Raw genomic sequence first — 16,305 nt, 5'->3', positions numbered from 1 at the left:
ATCATCAAGGAATATGAACATTTCTATACACCAAGACCACAAAAAGATGAGTAATATATGTGAAATCATACCACTAGTAATATAAGTTTAAAATATATGTATGTAATTTAATGTGGTTCTTCTTATTTATATCTCCTTCTGAACTTCTTGGGGCAACTAGAGATGATGGAATCTCCCAGTCAGGAAAACTTGGCAGGAGATGGAGAACCTCATAACTGATGAAGAGCGGAGCTGCAGATTGGCAGGAAAATGGTGGGAGGACCATCGGAGAGAAACAACATGGATGTAGAAATGAAAACAAAAGAAATACAAAGTTGTATCCAGGGAAAGAAAGCAGTTACTGGAGGAACCAGAATAGGAGGCGTCATTAGAACGGAGCTTTAAAGAGAGCCAGGACAGGGAGGTGGGGAGGGATGGTATTCCAGGGGTAGGGGAACAGCCTGTGAAAAGGAACAGAGAGAGGAGATGGGAGATCCAGTGCAGAAAAGAGCAAGCAGGTTGGTTTGGCTGGAACATAAAATTCAAGAAGGAGAGTGATATACAGTAAGCCTGGAAAGGCAAGTAGGAGCCAAATCATGGAAGACTTTAAAAACCAGAGATTGAATTTCATCTTGGAGACAAGAGGGAGCCACAGAAGCTTCTTGGGAGGGGGGGTGATATGGTCAGAATTGTGTTTGTGGAAGCTGTGTGCAGGTTCTATCAGAGGAGGGACAGACTGGAAGCAAGGAGCCCAGTTAAGAAGTTACTGCAAAGGGCACTGAGGCAGTTAGGTGGCACAGTGGATAAAGCACCACTCCTGGAGTGAGGAGGTCCTGAGATCAAATCTTACCTCAGACAATAGCTGTGTGACCCTGGGCAAGTCACCTAACTCTGATTACCTTAAGAAATTACTGCAGAGAACGGGGGGGGGGGGGTGGAGATAGATACATGGTTAACAAATTTTGTGATTGGCAAATCTTTGCAACTGAGTCAATGTGAGAGATAACAGATCGGTAAGAGTAGAAGACAGTTTTGAGATTGTAAACTTGTATGACTGGAAGGACAGAGTTGCCTTTGACTGAAATAAGAAAGTTTAGGAGGGGAAAAGATAATGTGCTGTATTTTGGACATAGTGAACATAGGGCCCATAAAAGACATCTAATAGGAAATGTCCCATAGGCAACTGGAATTGGAACTTAGGAGAAGGACTGTCTTGGACGTATAGACCTGGAAGCTGTTTGCCTTGGAGAAAGTGGCATCAAGAAAGAAGACCTCAGCAAATGGTAATAATATTTCCCCATTTCTTGTAGACTTTAAGACTTGCAAAGCTATTTTAGATGTGAGGAGTGAAGGAAAAGGAGAAGTGGAGGATGACTCCAAGGATTGTTCTGAGCCTTAAATAAAACACTGCATTTGAATATTTTGCAAGTCTTAAAATGCTAAATCAATTTCACTTATTTGTAATTAATCTCCTCTTTTTCTACCGTGTTTATATAGAAATGATCCTAGACAAGTCACTATCCTGCTATTTATTATTCTTTCACATATAATGTTATGGTGCAGATGGGATGAACTACTTTCTTAATTTAATAAAAGCTTTGGGATAGAAACTCAATGAAAGTAGGAGCGAGACAAGTCCAAGCGTGGGCAAAGTGATAGGGATGCTGTTATTTTTCTTTTTTAAAACAGTATTTTTTTTCCAATTACATGTAAAAACAATTTTTAACATTCCTTTTTCTAAATTTTGAATTCCAAACTTTCGCCCTCTCTCCCTCCCCTCTGTTCCCTGAGGCAGGAAGCAATTTGATATAGGTTATATATGTGCTATCATGTAAAAACTGGTCAATATTGTGAAAGAACAGGCCAAAAGGAGAACATACACACACACACACACACACACACACACAAATAAAGTCAAAACAGTGTGCTTTGAGCTTCATTCAGAGTTCACCAGTTCTTTCTCTGAATGTGAACGATGCTGTTTATCTCTACGTGGTTTTGATATCTTCCTCCAAGTCTCTATATTTTCAAAGCTTTTAATTCCATTTGACTTGGAGATGTATGAGCATTTGGCCTTAGTGCTCATAATAATATCTATTAAATTATCTATTTAATCTAATTAAATTTATTAAGTGACATCTATTAAAATGTTCAGTTTTTATGGAACAATGTTGTTTGGGCAATTGTGAGCAAAAGGTTGGCCTGTGATGAGGCTCTAGTTTCGGTACAGTTTAGGTGGTGAATTCTTAAGGATAATTTGAGGTCTTCTTTTCTAATACAGGGATTGGTCGTCAGCTGGTTTATGAGTGAGTTTCTTGTATATAATTCTAGCTCCCAGGTTGTGTGTCTTATGCTGTAGGCACAATGTACGTTTTTGGCAACATGTACAGTTTCTTTCGTTTCCTTACATTTGATGAAGATGAATTAATTGGTGTGTATTATTGTTAAGGATTCAAGTCTGGGAACCAGAAGAATTGTAGCACCATTAATAGTAATGGAAGGAAAGGCAGTGGTGATTTGAAGAGATGATGAGTTTGGTTTGGGATATAGGGAGAAATATCTAGTCCTGAGGCTCTGGAAAATAGACACACACACACCCCCCCAGCTTGCTTTCATCAAGCGATGGTGTCCCCTAGGGTCCTCTTTCCCTTAACCTCACAAATTATTACCACTGTTGCAACACAAGGTAAACCCGGGAGGTAGACTGAGGGACACACCCAGGCACAGGTAATGTCTGCCTCCACCTACCTCAGCACCTCATTGTCTTGGCTCCAACCCCTTCCCCTTTCCAACCCACTCTCCACACAGCTGTCAAACTGATATTCCTATCAGTTGAAAGATTCATGATTCCCCTTAAATGTCATTTCCTCCACCCCCATCCACTGCCAGTCACTTTATATAACCTTTACTTATTTGTGTACGTGTTGTTTCTCCACGATAAAATTGAAACTCCTTGAGGACAGGGAGGTTTGTTGTTGTCTTGGTATCCCCAGCAGCTAATCCAGGGCTAGGCACAGAATCAAAGTTTAATAAATAGTTGTTCTGAATTGAATGAATGTCTACCTGGAAGAGACTCAGCTATAGAAAGCCTTCCTTCCTGCCCGGGGAGATCAAGCAGGGACCCTTGGGATGGAGTGGACACACAGCCCGAGAAGACACTGACAAACCAGAGAGGCCCAGAGCTCCAGGATGGGGAGGAGGCCTGGAGTTATGGTGATGGTCAAGTTTACACCATCCTTTGTAAAGCCATTTTCTCAAACAACCCTGAGGGGTGGGTGGTATATGTGTTCTCATCTACAGATTGAGGCCAGGTGAAGCAGTGTCTTGTCTATGGAATGAGCAAGACAGGACTCAACTTGCACACCGCCTGCCTGCCATGGAGAAACAGCTAAAGGAAGGTTTATCTTACAATAGGGAAGAATTACAGAGACATATTGACTATCTGCAAATGTCTGAAGGGCTATCCCATGGTATTATTTTGTACTGCTACCAGAGGGCAGTTAGGATCCATGGGTAAAAACTATAAGGAGGCAGATTTCAACTCAAAATAAGGAAGAACAAATTACTAGAGATATAAGACAATGGAACAGGCGGATTTACAAGAGAGTGAGAACCCAGACAACTGTCCTAGACCCCCTCAGTTTCTCTACTTAGTCCTTCTTTCTCATTTGTACCACTATCCGTCATGGACCTGGGCTGGCCTCCTATTGACCAGAGCCCAGAGTTGGAAATGGGTAAAGGATAATTGTGACCTTGGACCCAGGCAGAGAGTACATAGCCTCTTCCCCACCCTAGCAATACATCCTTAAGCTCCAGTCTGACTGCTGTTATCCAGGCTGGTTACTTCCTGAGCTTGGAGAAAGGAAATTATAGCACCTGCCTACAAAAAGGGGCAAGGGATCTTGGGAAGCTGAGGCAGAAGGTCACCTCCCATTCTTTTTATTTTCATACTAAGGAAGGAGAAGAAAAGGAGAGAGACTAATGAAGGGAAGTTTTTCTGATGAGGTTTTGAATAAATATTTGGATTCCTATATAAGAATCTTATAGTACATTAAGTCTGCTAATGAGCTTCCTTTCTCTCTCCCTTCCTCCTTCTTTCTCTTCTTCCTCCACCATCTCCTCCTTTTCCTTTTCCCCTTCTTTCATCGACTCTGTGTGACTGTCTTCTCCCTGTCTCTTTATTTGTCTTTTTCAGTAACTTTTCCTACAGGAGAAAGGCAGGCACCTCCCACAAGGATCCCAATTTACAGGGAGCAGGTTGATGAATAAATAGCCTCAGTATTCCCAGTGAGACTGCCCTCCAGCTCAGGGCCCACAGACCATGCCCATGGTTATCTCTGAGCAGTATGTGTGTCCTCAAAACAGAAAGCATTGGGGTTAGGGTGTGTCTAACCAATCAGTCCAAGAAGCTGGGAGTGTTCCACCAGAAGAGGGAAGCTGGAGAGAGGATAGCTAATTTGAAGGGTTGTCACCGGGAGGTGAGGCGTTTGTGAAAACAGAGAAAGAGAGAGAGACAGAGACAGAGACAGAGACAGACAGAGACAGAGAGAGACAGAGACAGAGAGACAGAGACAGAGAGGGGGACAGAGGGAGGGAGGGAGAGAGAGAGACAGAGAGAGACAGAGAGAGAGAGAGAGAGGGAGAGAGAGAGAAACCTATTTCCACTGAACCTGAACCTTTGGGGAAAACTTGGTAACAAGTAGGAGCCCAGACAGAGAACGAGTTGCCTCAGGTGGGAGATGAATGCCCCATCACCGGAAATCTCCAGGTGCAGGCTGAATGACCACTTGTTGGGTGGGAGGTGGGGGATCCCGATTTGGGGCAGAGTTCGGGCTAAGTTGCGACCCCAAGTCTGGCCCTCCTTGGGCCCGGATCAGGGATGGGCTGCGTGTGCGTGTTCGGTGCGGGAGGACGCGGGGAGGGGGTCTCGGGGGAGGCCCCCCCACCCCGGGCCCCTGACAGCGGTGTGCAGAAGCCAGGAGTCGATCCGCCGTGGCTTCTCTCCATTAATCAAGCTGCCGGGAATTGGAAGGCGCCGTGACAGGCTTTATCTGCGGAGCGGGGGCTGGCAGGCCTGCTTTATGGGGCTCTGCTCCGCCGCCTGGCTGCGGGCGGAGGGGTGCTGGGGAGCCACGGGGTGTGGGGGGAGAGGGGGCAGCGCCAGGCGGGGGAGCAGCAGGAGGAGGAGGCCTCAGATGAAAAGATCCGTCAGTCAGCCGCCGTGCAGGCCGCCAGGCGGACAGCTATTGTGGGTGACAGAGGAGCCAATCAAGAACAAAACGAATCGAAAGGGACATCTTATCAGCAGCGGGCCAGCTGGACTCGGCGGCCGGGGAGAGGCCCGGCGAGGGCAGCAGAAATTAATCGTGCTGTCGAGGCCAGAGAGCTGGCGCTGGGGAAGGTCCGAGTGCGAGCGAGCCGAGGTGGTCACTGTGGGAGGGGCCGAGAGCGGGGGAGAGGACGAGGAGGAGGAGGAAGGGGAGGAGGAGGAAGGGCAGCTCAGCCGGTGGCCCCGGCCCAGCGCTGCGCTCCATAAGGGCGCACTCTGCGCTGCGCTCGGGCGCCCTGCGCGCCCTCCTCCTCCTCCCCTCCTTCTCCCTCTTCTTCCTCTCCTCCTTCCCCTTCTCTTCCTCCTCCTCTCCCTCCTTCTCCTCCTCCTCCTCCTCTCCCTCCTTCTCCTCCTCCTCTTTCCCCTCTTCCTCCTCCTCCTCCTCCCTGTCCCGCTCTTCCTCCCCCTCCTTCTCCTCCTCCTCTTTCCCCTCTTCCTCCTCCTCCTCCTCCCTATCCTCCCCCCCTCCCTTCGTCCCCCTAGATCCCCCTCTCCTCTCCTCTCCTGGCCCCCCCACCCCGCCTGCCCGGCCCGGCCCGGCCCGCAGGCGTCGGGCTGACAGCCGCATTCATCCTGCGATGATGTCTGGCCGCGGATGATGGGTACCTTTAATAATAGAGCGCTCCCTCAGCTGTCAGCGGGCAGGCACGATCCTCCTCCCGCTTCCCGCGATGCAGAGATACATCGGTAATGAGAAGGGTGACAGAGAGGGGGAGCGCGGGCAGCCAGGGAAAGTTCGGGAAGCCCATTAATCACCCAGTGAAGCCAGAGGTGACGCGGGCAGGCTGGGGAGACAGCACCATCAATACCGGGCCGGCAGCGAGGGCCCGAGCCAGGGGTTTTTAATGCCCTGTCAAGGGAATGTGGGCGAGACAACTTCCCGCTTTATTAACTGCCCGAGTAGGACGAGGCAGGGGACTGGGGGAAACTTTGGACACCTGTTTCCCTTGGCAGTGGGGTAGCATGGTGGGTCCGGGATCACGTTGCCCCCTTCTCTGCCCTTCCTCTCATTGCCCTCCGGAGTCCTGGTCCTGGTCCTCTCCCCCCTGATTCTAATGTTTATCTTTGTGACCTTGAGCGAGTCGTTTAGCCTCCCTGGCCTCAGTGTCCCCCGATGTAAAAATGAGGTTGGAGTAGATGGGTTCTGAGATCCCTTCCAGCTCTGGAGCCAGGATTCCATTATCCTGGCCAGGCCACTGTACTCTATGGGGCAGCACGGTCTGGCGGAGATGAGGAAGGCTGGAAGCCTGGATTCCCCTGCCTTTTCTACCGACAACTCTGTACGTGACCTTGGGCAAGTAAATCTCTTCTCTTGGATCTCAGATTCCTTATCTGTAAAGTGAGAGCCTTGGACCCTTCAACTCTGTCATTTTCTAAATAAATTGTCCCAAGGCTGAGGGGAAAGGTGACTCGGTAATCTGGCATACTTCCCCATTCTTCCACATCCCCCCACCCAAAACCCCTTCAGCAACATCCCCACCTACCCACATTATCTCCTCCTTTTCTCCAAACTCTGAGGAAGAAGTGGTCTTTCTCTTGCCAAAGCCACCCACCCCTTCTGCCCTTGTACCCCTTGAATTGCTCCCCTCTTTCTTCTTCCCCTCTCCCATCCCTGTCTTCAATGTGTCCTGATCTATATTGTTGAGGTTTAGCGTGATGGAAAGAATTTAGGACTTGGAATCAGGAGATACCAACATCAAAATCCCACTTCTGGAACTTAGAGTGACTCAGGCCAGGTGGATAGCCAGTGTTCCACTGATCTCCCAGAGATGTCAAGAAAGGAGCCCAAGCCAATGTTCAGATCCCAAGTTTCTCCCTTTCATTGATGGGATCCCCAAACTGGACTACACTGTTCTTAGAGATCTGTGAGATGAGAGGATTGAAAAAGTGGTCATCTCCATGAAGCTGTCTTTTGGAGGCCCCCACCCCCTAGCCCCATGAAGCAGACAGGACAGGGACTATAAATTCCATTTTTAGAGTCATTGAAACCAATATTGAGAGAAGTTACATAATTGGAGAAAAATGAAATGAAAAAATAAAATATCAAATAAATGATTTACTAAAAAAAAAAAAATGAAGTTCTATGGCTTGCCTGAATAACACACTGTTGTTTCTTCTGACTCTTGGTCTGGTACCCTCTCTACATACCCATCACTACGTTCACTCCTGGACGTGGCCTCCAGGCAAGTAGGAGGTGAGAGAAAAGTGACATTTCTACAGTTAAATAACTATAAATGCATATAGATAAATGTAAGTATAGCTTTTAAAACACCTTCCTCTCAACAACTCAGTAAGATAAGTTCTGCAGGTGCCACAGCCATTTTACAGGGGAGGAAAGGGGGTGGGGGGATAGAGAAGGAAGTTGAATTGCTCAAACTTCCCCACTCAGGAAGCATCAGAGCTGACTTGAAGTCGTCCAACTCCTAATGCATGTCTCGCTGCATTTCACCATCACTTATGGAACAGGGATTCTGGTGGGTAAAGATGTAGGGGAATGTGGGCGATGCTGCTCAGGGCTGAAGCTTCATTGTGTTTTTTCTAGTTTCAGGGAATCTCCACTGGGGTCTAGAAGGAAAGTCCTACTTAGCTGTGTAAGTCCTACTTAGCTACAAACTGGGAAGTACTTAAGTAAGCTGTGTGAATGTGCAAGCTAAGTTGGCTGCTCATCATTCCCAAATCCTAAACCATCTACAGCTTGGAGCCCAGGACCTTTTTTCCAGGTTTAAGGAGCCGGCTCAGAGAGGAATCCTTTCATTCCCTGGAGCTGCCCCAGATGCTCAACCTGAGAGATGGGTCAAAGACAGAGATACTGCTCCTCTCAACTTTTCTGAGCCCACCTTGTTTGCTCCTAGAGTCTACTTCTGCTACCTCTGTCCTGAATTAGGCACTTTAGTCTAACACTTCCCCCCAAGGATTGGGGACCCCAGAGCAGCCTGGAATATGATCCTAGAGAGCTGTGACCCTGTCCATTTGCCTCAGGAACTCCTTTTCCTTCCTCTTGGCTTCTACCACTTTGGTTCCATCTTGCCCCAGACTGAGTGAAGGGCATGAGGTCATTTCTATCCAGGCAGCAGGAATAACAGAGCCAAGGACAAAGCCAAGAAATTAGGGTCCTTGGAATTAAGGAATGTTGAATTTCTTGGAGTCAGATCATGGTGGATGGACACGTTGTGTCTTGGTTTGGTTGGGACATTTCTACTTCTTGTTCATTAGGGTGGAGACTCTATTTACCCACCTCACCCTCCTTTGATTTCTGCATCTAGCAAGGGGAAGTCAGGGTGATAGGAGTGGGAGGAAGTCCTGGAATGGGGGTGTGGATGTCACCCCCTCCTTCTGAAGGTTTCTGGGCACCTGGACTTTGGTGAGCAATGCAAGCCTTACCCATCCTTTAAAGCCCAGCCCAGTTTAAGTGCACCTGTTCCAGAAATCCTTTCCAGGATCCCAGTCCATGCCCCCTCCCCAAGACCTCAGAATACTTCATTTGGATGTCTCCTCCACTTATGTATTATGTTTTGTACTATAGTTGTTTGTGTGACAACCTACAAAGCTCATCCATCAGCATACAGACAATGAATTGAGCCCTGATTTGAACAGGAAGAGGAAAGAAGGGGACTGGTTTACCTCCAGGAAATTGCAAAGCTCCTTTAATGACCTCAAGATTCCCATGGAAACAAAAGTCTATCTTTTCAATATCACTCTCCTACTGATGCTACTGTATGAAGGCAGTTTCCAAATAATTAAACGTCTTTATTTGTAGCTAAAATGAATTTTACACAGTGGGAAATGGAGAGGTGCTGGGTGGGTGTAAGGACAATGCAACATATCATCAGAAAAGGACTTTGAAGGTTAACAGGAGCTCATGAGGTTATCCAGGAGATGGGTCTTTCCACAGTAAGAGAAAATGGGCTGGCTCAGGGGAAAGAACGAGAGATGCCAGGTGGGCAGTCAGAGGGCTCCACTGGTATCCTGGAGATGCCAAGAGAAAGCAAGGAAGGTCTCTAGCACTATGGGAGGACACAGACATGAGCTGCATGCAGTGCGCAGGCCTGGATGGATTGTGACTGGCATCCTCAGAGAGAATTTCCAAATGGGTGGGATCCTGTAGAGTACTGAATTGTCTGTGTGTCAGTCAGCAGTCAGGCAAGAAGAAATTAATATGGATTGACTGTGTACTAGGCACTGTGTTAACCACGAGTCAAAAAGACAGACAGTCCCTACCTCAGAGGGCTTGCATCCTCATAGTGGAAGACAATGCATAAGGGGTGTCATCTGAAAAGTGAGGTGTAGGGCAGGCTCAGTGGGAAAAGGCACTAGCAATAGCTGCAACCAGCAGCAGCAGCAGCAGCAGCAGTAGTAGTAGTACTAGCAACAATAGTAGTAGCAGAGTAGTAGTAGCAGCAGTAGTAGTAGTAATAGTGGTAGTAGTAGTGGTGGTGGTAGTAGTAGTAGTAGTAGTAGTAGTAGTAGTAGTAGTAGTAGTAGTAGTAGTAGTAGTAGTAGTAGTAGTGGTAGTCGTAGTGGTAGTCGTAGTGGTAGAATGTGGAGAGAGGAGTACAATTTAAGAAAAGTTGGAAAGATGAAAAGGGCTAAGGATAGGAAGGGTTTTAAATGCTGAAGGTCAGATAGAGGATTTTATATTTGATTCTGGAGATAACCAAGCCACTGCATAACATGAGAGGAGGGTGGCAAGGTCAAACCTTCACTTCAGAAAAATCACTTTGGAAGCTGAGTGGAGGGAGGAGAGATCCGAGGCAGAGTAGATCAATTAGAAAGTTACTGAACAACACCAAGGTTGCAAGCCTGAGTGACTGGGAAGTGTCCTCAATGATGATAGGAAAGGGATGAAGAGGGGAAGGCAGGGGGAAAGATAATGAGTTCTGCTTTAGACATATTGATTTGGAGATGCCTACAGGACAGCCACTTGGAAATGTCCACTGATAATGAAAGACTAGAGCTCAGGAGAGAGATTAGAGCTAAATATGGAAATCCGGCAATGGTCTTCACAGGGGTGACAATTGAGCCCAGGGATGAGATCACCAACAAGATTATAGAGTGAAAAGAGAGGAGGGCTCAACTTTAGGGGGTACCTACAGTTAGTGGTCATGACTTGAAGATCCAGCAAAGGAGATGGAGAAGGAATGGTCACATGTATTAGAGGAGAATCAGGAGAGATCAATTAGTGGAGAGAAGAAAGGACCAAGGAGAAGAGGGTCAAACAGGGTCAAAGGCAGGAGAGGTTGAGAAAAGGTCTGGATTTTACCATCAATCCTTGGCACCTTTAGAGAGAGCAGTTTGGGGTCAGTGATGAGGTGGGAAGCCACCTGGACAGGGCTGAAAAGTGAGTCATCTCCCTCTATTAAACCATAAGCTCCATGAGAGCAGAGGTCTTGTCTCACTTCAATTTTACATTTCCCATCAGAACTTAGCCTAGGGTTTTGCCCACAGCAAGTGCTTAGATGTTTTTAAATTAAATTACCTACAGCAGAATAATTGGCTACCTAAGTAGAGAACGAAAGGGTGCCAAGGAATTTCCTTTCTCTCAAAAGATGTCTCTTCCCATCTGAAACCATGCCCTGAATCCCACCAATAGGAATTCCTTCCTTGGGGTCCTGTTTGGAAATCCCTCCTGTCTTCCAGAGACCCATAGATAGCTGTAGAAAAGCCTGGGAGTGGAATCATCTTAAGGCTACATCAGCTATACTTCAGGGTAGATGAGAGTGTCATCAGCTGGAGCAAGCTCCCCAATATGCCCTGGGCTAGTCACTTAACCTCTGCTGGCTCTGTTTCTTTTTTTTTTATTTAACTTTTAACATTTATTTTCACAACATTTTGGGTTACAAATTTTCTCCCCTTTTATCCCCTCCCCCCCCCAGACCCAAGCATTCTAATTGCCCCTGTGACCAATCTGCTCTCTCTTCTATCATCCCTCTCTGCCCTTGTCTCCATCTTCTCTTTTGTCCTGTAGGGCCAGATAGCTTTCTTGACCCCTTTACCTGTATTTCTTATTTCCTAGTGGTAAGAACATTACAGTTGATCCTAACACTTTGAGTTCCAACTTCTTTAGCTCCCTCCCTCTCCACCCCTTCCCTTTGGAAAGCAAGCAATTCAATATAGGCCAAATCTGTGTAGTTTTGCAAATGATTTCCATAATAGTTGTGTTGTATAGGACTAACTATATTTCCCTCCATCCTATCCTGTCCCCCATTACTTCTATTCTCTTATGATCCTTTCCCTCCCCATGAGTGTCGACCTCAGATTGCATTCTCCTCCCCATGCCCTCCCCTCTATCATCCCCCCCACCTTGCTTGTGCCCTTGTCCCCCACTCTCCTGTATTGTGAGATAGGTTTTCCTATCAAAATGAGTGTGCATTTTATTCTTTCCTTTAGTGGAATGTGATGAGAGTAGACCTCATGGTTTTCTCTCGCCTCCCCTCTTTATCCCTCCACTAATGAGTCTTTTGCTTGCCTCTTTTATGAGAGATAATTTGCCCCATTCAATTTCTCCCTTTCTCCTCCCAATATTTCTCTCTCACTGCTTGATTTCATTTTTTTTTTAAGATATGATCCCATCCTCTTCAATTCACTCTGTGCACTCTGTCTCTATGTATGTGTGCATGTGTGCATGTGTGTGTGTGTGTGTACTCCCACCCAGTACCCAGATACTGAAATGTTTCAAGAGTTACAAATATTGTCTTTCCATGTAGGAATGTAAACAGTTCGATTTCAGTAAGTCCCTTATGACTTCTCTTTGCTGTTCACCTTTTCATGGTTCTCTTCATTCTTGTGTTTGAAAGTCAAATTTTCTTTCCAGCTCTGGTCTTTTCATCAAGAAAATTTGAAAGTCCTCTATTTCATTGAAAGGCCAATTGTTCCCCTGAAGTATTATACTCAGTTTTGCTGGGTAGGTGATTCTTGGTTTTAGTCCTAGTTCCTTTGACTTCTGGAATATCCTATTCCATGCCCTTTGATCCCTTAATGTAGAGGCTGCTAGATCTTATGTTATCCTGATTGTATTTCCACAATACTTGAATTTTTTCTTTCTAGCTGCTTGCAATATTTTCTCCTTGACCTGGGAATTCTGGAATTTGGCCACAATGTTCCTAGGAGTTTCTCTTTTTGGATCTCTTTCATGCGGTGTTCTGTGGATTCCTTGAATATTTATTTTGCCCTCTGGTTCTAGAATCTCAGGGCAGTTTTCCTTGACAATTTCATGGAAGATGATGTCTAGGCTCTTCTTTTGATCATGGTTTTCAGGTAGTCCCAAAATTTTTACATTGTCTCTCCTGGATCTATTTTCCAGGTCAGTTGTTTTTTCCAGTGAGATATTTCACATTATCTTCCATTTTTCCAATCTTCTCGCTATGTTCTGTGATATCATGCTTTCTCACAAAGTCCTTAGCGTCCATCTGTGCCATTCTAGTTTTGAAAGAACTATTTTCTTCAGTGAGCTTTTGAATCTCCTTTTCCATTTGGCTAATTCTGCTTTTGAAAGCATTCTTCTCCTCATTGGCTTTTTGAACCTCTTTTGCCAATTGAGTTAGGCTAGTTTTCAAGGTGTTAATTTCTTCAACATTTTTTTGGTTCTCCTTTAGCAGGGAGCTGATCTGCTTTTCATGCTTTTCTTTCATCTCTCTCATTTCTCTTCCCAGTTTTTCCTCCACCTCTCTAACTTGATTTTCAAAATTCTTTTTGAGCTCTTCCATGGCCTGAGCCCATTGGGTGGGCTGGGACACAGAAGCCTTGATTTCTGTGTCTTTGCCTGATGGTAAGCATTGTTCTTCCTCATCAGAAAAGAAGGGAGGAAATGTCTGTTCTCCAAGAAAGTAGCCTTCAATAGTCTTATTTCTTTTCCCTTTTCTGGGCATTTTCCCAGCCAGTGACTTGACCTCTGAATATTCTCCTCACTCCCACCTCGCCTCCTGGTCCTCTGGCTCTGTTTCTTCTATGAAATGCGATTAGTAATGGCATCTAACTTGAGAGAGTTGTAGTGTGGAGCAAATGAGGCGTAAAGACTTTAAAGCGTTACATAAAGATTAACCGTTATCATTATTAATAATAATAATCTTTGAATCTCTCTCAGTTCCTAGCACCAGACCTTGCACTGAGTAAGCAGTAAGCCTGTTGGACTCAGTAGGTAGAGTGTCTGATTTGGAATCAGGAAGACCTGCGTTTTAATCTAATCTCAGACACTAGCTGTGAGACCCTAGATAAGTCATATAACCTCTCTGCCTCAGTTTCCTCATCTATAAAATGTGAATAACAGCCTCCCAAGGTTGTTGTGAGGAACAAATGAGATAATAATTGTTAAGTGCCTAGCACGGTGCCTGGCACATAGTAGGTACTATAGGCTCCTACTGCTGACCTCCTTTCTACAGGAAGCCTGCAATTCCAGTGCACTCCCTGTCCTAAATTATTTCCTCTCTATTTTGTATGTAGTTTTATTTGTATATATTTGTTTGAGATGTCGTCTCCTCGCTAGAGGGTAAGCTCCCTGAGGGCTGCCTCTTTTCGTATCCCCAGCTCTTAGCACGGTGCCTGGCACACAGTAGCTGCTTAATAAATGGTTACTGAGTTATTATTGACAGCCAGCTGAAAGCAAGCTTTCCCAGAACGCAGTGAAAGTTCCCAGTATAGTGAAAGGCTTGCTGCCCTGGGAGTCGGGAGGCTTGAGTCTGGCACTGACACTCACTGGCAATGTGACTTTGTGGAAGCAAGACAGCTCACCTTTATTGGACTCAGTTTCCTCCTCTGTAAAATAAGGGCACTGGACTATAAAGTAACATTCCTGTAATGGCTGAGCATTTCTAAAGTGCTTTCTTCACAACAATCCTATGTGGCTCAGAGTGAAAGCATCATTAGCCCCATTTTATAGATGTGGAAGGTGAGGAATAGAGGTGAAGTCACTTTCCCCAAGCCCAGAAAATGGCAACGCTGATTCCACAGGATCATGGAACTTAAAGGCAGAAGAGACCTTTAAGATGATTAAGTTGGACCCTGCCATTTTACAGATGAAGAAACAGGTCCAGAGAGAGGTAAAGATTGACCTTGTTAGTCGCTGGTTGGTATGAGTCAGCTTGGGCCAGATAAGGGAGAAAAAAAGCCAGGGAGAGGGCACAGAAAACTTGCCTGCGTCTTTACGGTTAGGGGGTCCGATCCTCTCTCTTCCTTTTATGAGGCGAGCCTGGAAAGCTTTGCTCCCTTTCTACTTGGAGATGTTCATTTCAGCCCTGCTGCTGGGTTGAGCAGGCCCCCACCCATCTATCTCTCGCTGTGCTGGGGAACCAAGGGCTTATAAATTAGCATCAGCTTCTCCTCAGCTCCTGATGCCTCCTCTGTTATCCTTAATGGGCCTGCGGTCACAAACCACAGCCTCGACAGCCCCGACTTCCTATTTCTAAAGCTTATCTCCCCCCCTGGAAATGATGCACAATCCATATTCCTGCTCCCTGGATGGCCCAGCTCTCCTCAGGGCTCTGAGCCATCCCCTTTCCTCCAGCTTCCACACCTAATATCCCCTTGCCTTGGTTTCTCCAGGGCCTGGCAAAATTTGATTAAAAAAAAAACCCTGGCTGTTCCCTGGAGAGAAGAACAACATGATTGTATATTCCCTGTGTTTCTCAAGTTCTGACTGTACCTGGTAGGCTTGACTTCCTAGAGAAGGTAGACAGTAAATAATACATCTCTTCTCTGTTAGCCTAGGAAAATCATTTTTCCTCTCTGGGCCTCAGTCTCCTCCTGTGTAAATGGGATTATTTCTAAGGTCATTTGCAGCTTTGACCATTTACAGCTGCCCATCATTCTCATCCTCCGACAAAAACCTTGGAGAGCTTCTCTCCATTCAGTGCAGGGGTGAATCCGGCCAGATTGCCAGGACAGATATCCTTCCCCATAATCTCAGTCCAACCTCAAAGACCACAGAGCTATGTTCTCATTGGCAGAGACCATCACCTTACTGTTGTATATCAAAACCTATCTATCTTCTCATTCTCGACAATCTTTGTGTCTTCTCATAAACCCTCCATGCTCCTAATGAAGAAGCACTGCCCCAACACTTCCTAGCTGTGTTACCTCTTGGCCAGTTTCTTCGCCTATCAAATGTGGATGATAACACTGACCACACAGTTTGTTGTGAGGATCAAATAAGATAAAACATAGAAAGTGCCTTGCAAACCTTAAAATGCCCTACAAACACCATCTAATGTTGTTGGAAGACCCAACACAGGAGACTTTCCTGCATTTCTTTTAATATTTTGTCTATACCAGTGCAACTCTTGGGCTATGTGTTTTTCATTACAATGTTATTTGGGGCAGCTAGGTGGTGCAGTGGATAGAGCACCAGTGCAGGAGTCAGGAGGACCTGAGTTCAAATCTCACCTCAAACACTTGACACTCACTAACTGTGTGACCTTGGGCAAGTCACTTAACCCCAGTTGCCTCCTCCTGGGTCATCTCCAGTCATCCTGATGAATATTTGGTCACTGGATTCAAATGGCTCTGGAGAAGTGAGGCTGGTGACCTGCACAGCCCTCCCTCCCTCAAAACAAAAGTCAAGTGCAAGTCATGTCATTATTTCTCTGATGGCATGGTCTTCTTCGGCAATGAAGGATGAACACACATCACAAGTTATAGACAGAGTGGATAGAAAGCCTTCTGAGAGAAGGCATTAGTAGCTGGGGGAGCTCAGGAAAGGCCTCCTGGAGCAGGTGGGATTTGAGGTGAGTCTTAAAGGAAGACAAAGAACCCAAGAGGCTGAGCGCAGGGAGAAGGGCATCCCCAACTCCAGGGACAGATAATACAAAGGCACACAGAAGGGAAATGGAGTGTCACATGGGACGAACTGTATGCAGGCTGGTCCTGCTGGAATTTAGAGGAGAGTTAAATATATAAAGACTGAAAAGCTAGGAAGGGGTCAGGTTATACAAAGATTTAAGTGCCAAGCAAAAGGGTTTCTTTTTGATCCTAGAGGTAATAGTGGGGAACCAATGGAATTCACGGAA

The sequence above is a fragment of the Notamacropus eugenii genome, chromosome 3 (genome assembly GCF_028372415.1).
Source record: "Notamacropus eugenii isolate mMacEug1 chromosome 3, mMacEug1.pri_v2, whole genome shotgun sequence".
In the NCBI taxonomy this organism is placed as follows: Eukaryota; Metazoa; Chordata; class Mammalia; order Diprotodontia; family Macropodidae; genus Notamacropus; species Notamacropus eugenii.
The sequence above is the reverse complement of the archived record's forward strand: the minus strand, read 5'-3'. Positions refer to the sequence as shown.